Source organism: Chiloscyllium plagiosum, chromosome 9, assembly GCF_004010195.1.
Source record: "Chiloscyllium plagiosum isolate BGI_BamShark_2017 chromosome 9, ASM401019v2, whole genome shotgun sequence".
Taxonomy (NCBI): domain Eukaryota; kingdom Metazoa; phylum Chordata; class Chondrichthyes; order Orectolobiformes; family Hemiscylliidae; genus Chiloscyllium; species Chiloscyllium plagiosum.
Window position 1 is genome coordinate 89,801,529 of NC_057718.1, and position 4,062 is coordinate 89,805,590.

A 4,062-nucleotide genomic window follows, 5' to 3' on the forward strand; every position below is an offset into this window, starting at 1 on the left:
AATGGAGATGGAGAGTTCCAGGAAGGGGAGGGAGGTGTCAGAGATGGTCCAGGTAAATTTAAGGTCAGGGTGGAATGTGTTGGTGAAGTTGATGAATTGCTCAACCTCCTCGTGGGAGCACGAGGTGGCGCCAATGCAGTCATCAATGTAGCGGAGGAAGAAGTGGGGAGTGGTGCCGGTGTAATTAAGGAAGATTAACTGTTCTACGTAGCCAACAAAGAGGCAGGCATAGCTGGGGCCCATACATGTGCCCATGGCTACCCCTTTGGTCTGGAAAAAGTGGGAGGATTCAAAGGAGAAATTGTTAAGGGTGAGGATCAGTTCGGCCAAACGAATGAGAGTGTCGGTGGAAGGGTACTGTTGGGGACGTCTGGAGAGGAGAAAACGGAGGGTTTGGAGGCCCTGGTCATGGCGGATGGAGGTGTAGAGGGATTGGATATCCATGGTGAAGATGAGGCGTTGGGGGCCGGGGAAACGGAAGTCTATTTGTGTTGCCTAGTCCTTGTACCATCACCTAACTAGCGCTTTCTTATCTACCTTATCCACAATCTTAAAAATCACACAACACCAGGTTATAGTCCAACCAGTTTATTTGGAAGCACTAACTTTCAGAGAGCGCTGCTCCTGCTCCAAAAGCTAGCACTTCCAAATAAACCTGTTGGGACTATAACCTGGTGTCATGTGATTTTTAACTTTGTCCAACCCAGTCCAACACCGGCTCCTCCACATCATACTTATCCATAATCATAATCTTGTAACATGACTAGCTGATCTCCCCACTCGCTCTTTTACTCGAGGAAAAACAAACCCAGATTTCCCAACCAAACCTTACGAGTTCCTCATAGCGAGTTTTGAGAAGATTTGTAGCTCAGGTTGAGGTTCTGAATGTGGGTTTGCTCACTGAGCTGGAAGGTTCATTCCCAGACGTTTTGTCACGCTACTCGGTAACATTTTCAGTGGGCCTCAAGTGAAGCACTGCTGATAATTCCTGTTTTCTATTTATATATATAAATTTCTATTTTATATATATAAATAGAAAGCAGGAATTATCAGCAGTGCTTCACCTGAGGCCCACTGAAGATATTACCTGGTAGGGTGACAAAACATCTGTGAATGCACCTTCTAGCTCAGGGAGCAAACCTACTCAGTGGTTAGCACTGCTGCCTCACAGTGCCAGCGTCCCAGGTTTGATTCCAGCCTCGGGCGATTGTCTGTGTGGAGTTTGCACACTCTCCCCGTGTCTGTGTGTGTGTTTCCTCCAGGTGCTCCAGTTTCTTCTGTGCAGATCAGATGAATTGGCTATGCTAAATTGCCCATAGTGTTAGGTGCATTAGTCAGAGGGAAATGGGTCTGAATGGGTTACTCTTTGGAGGGTCAGTGTGGACTGGTTGGGCCAAAGGGCCTGTTTCCACACTGTAAGGAATCTAATCTACATCCATGACTCCTTCATCACTGGAACCATTCTGGTCAATCTGTTTCCAATGTAATGTTGCAAACTTAGTGAGCCTTGGAAAGTCCAACCTTTAGCACTCTGCAGAGTTGTTGACTCAGGTCTCTGCATCATAAATCCTCTACCTCAGAGAGGAGGCTGACCACTCAGGCAAAGCTACATTCCTGTAGCCATTCAATCAGATTTTCATAAGAGTGAGTGAGGGCACGCGATGCCACTACAGCATAAACTCAACTCTCAGATAGTTTGTTTGGACAGAAAACTTATCAGCTATTGATCAAAAGACAAACAGTACATGAGATGAGAACAAATTGACAGTGCAACCATTTGTAACAGAGGACAGGACTGTGGTTTATTTGCTGTCAATAAACCACGAGTGTTTGCCTGCTGGTGAATGTTTGCGTAGAGGTTTATCGATAGCTTGTTCTAGCCCAGATTGCTGGAAGCAATACTTTAGCCTCAATAAACGAGAAAAAAAAGGAAGCGCCTGGCCTAGGTTTTTGTGTGCTGAAGTGGAAATTTCTTCCAACAAGGAGGCAGAGGTTAGAATTGGAGAATCATAGAATGAATGCAGTGCAGAGGGATCTGGTTCAGCCTGTTCTGGCCCTTTATAAGAGCAATTCAGCTAGCTCCACTCCTGTTCCTTACAAATATTTTCTCTTCAATGGCTTATCCAATTCCCTTTTCAGAATGAATGTTGAATCGTTAAGGACACACAACCCAATCTAACACATCAACCACATTTACAGCAATATCCCTTTGGGGTCTTGTGCCAAATAGTTTTAAGCCTGTGTCCTCCAGCTCTCAACCCTTCCATAAATTGAACTATATTTTCTCTATCTGCCTTGTCTAGAATGTCCCCTCTCCCCAACCCCCAACGAAGTCTAAGTATTTACGTTTATCAAGAAAGCCAGCAGTCTACATAATCCCTGGAAAAACTCTTAAATCTCTCAACCTTTGTGATGCGATTAGGAAGGGTTTGGAGGGATATGGGCCGGGTGCTGGCAGATGGGACTAGATTGGGTCGGGATATCTGGTCAGCATGGACGGGTTGGACTGAAGCTGTACATCTCTATAACTCTATGTTGCACTGGATTTATACACTAATTTGATATGGTTACAACATTTAAAAGACATTTGGACAGGTTTATGAAGAGGAAAGGTTTAGAAGGATATGGGCCAATCATAGGCAAGTAGAGCTAATTCAGTTTGGGGAAACTAGGGGTTAAAGTACAATAGATCCGCCGTACCCATGGGGAACAAGTTCCAAGACCTAGCATGGAAGCCCAAAACAATGGATAGGAGCAAACCCGATCATTTAAATGGGAAATTTACCTTCCCAGCAGTCCCCTGGTCCTGGAATGTTCCCTGTAATGTGTTTGGGCCACAGTAAACCGCAGATAACTGAAACAGTGGTAACAGGACCCATGGATATAGGGATCACCCTGTACATAATTCTTTAAAGCTTGAATCATAGATAGAGTGGTTAATGCAGCATTTAGCACACTGACATCTATACTCAGAAGTTCTGAGCAATGAAGTTGTGATGTTATGTTGAGGTTGTACAAGATGCTGGCAAGACCTCTTCTGAAACGCTCTTCTATTATAGGAAAGATATTATTAAGCTGGAGGGGGTTCATAAGAGATTTGTCAGGAAGGGAGGGTTTGAGTTTAAGAAGAGTTTGGATTGGCTGGGACATTTTTCCCTGCAACAGAGGAGGATGAGAGGTAACATTATAGAGGTTTGTAAAATCATGAGCCATATAGATAAGGTGAATGGTAACTGTGTTTCCCCAGGGTGGGAGAAAGCGAGGACTGCACTTGCTGGAGATCAGAGTCGGGAGTATGGTGCTGGAGACTAGATGCCAAATTTTTGAGGTGAGAGAAAACGGATTTAAAAAAAGACTGGTTGCTTATTTTTAATACAGAATAAACAATGTATGGAATGATCGTCCAGAGGAAGTGGTGGATGCGGGTACAGTTACAATGCTTAAAAGACATTTGGATAATACATGAACAAGAAATGTTTGGAGGGCTATGGGATAAGTGTATGCAGGTGGGACTAGTTTAGTTTGGGATTATGGTTGACATGGACTGGTGAAAGGATTTGTTTCCGTGCTGTATGACGGACAAGTTGGACTGAAGTGTCTGTTTCTATACTGTATGACTCTCTAACCATTTGTCACTGCTCTCTCAATTCCTAGCATTCTCCTACTGCCACACTTTAATTGTCTAAGTGATGTTCAACAGATCCATCCTGCTGATGGCAAGCTGAGAATTAACTGAAGAGTGCTGCTGAATGTTTGGCTGACTTCACATTTCACCCTTTAGATTAGCTACCTGTTGCTTGTATATAGCAACTGTTTACAAAACCAAGCAAGTCTTTGACTGATGCTGACAGCTTACAGCCCCAGATGCAAATTCAAGCCGTAATGCTTCATGTCAACTGCAGTCAACAAGAAAATGTAACCTTAATGCTTTTGCATGTGGAAAATGAACAGGAAGCTTGTGCCTACAAGGCAAAATGAAACATTGCCACTGTTGATTCAATGTCAAATGTCTAGATTGGCCTAACAAGCTCAGAAATAAAGCATTCTGGAAAGAGACAAGCG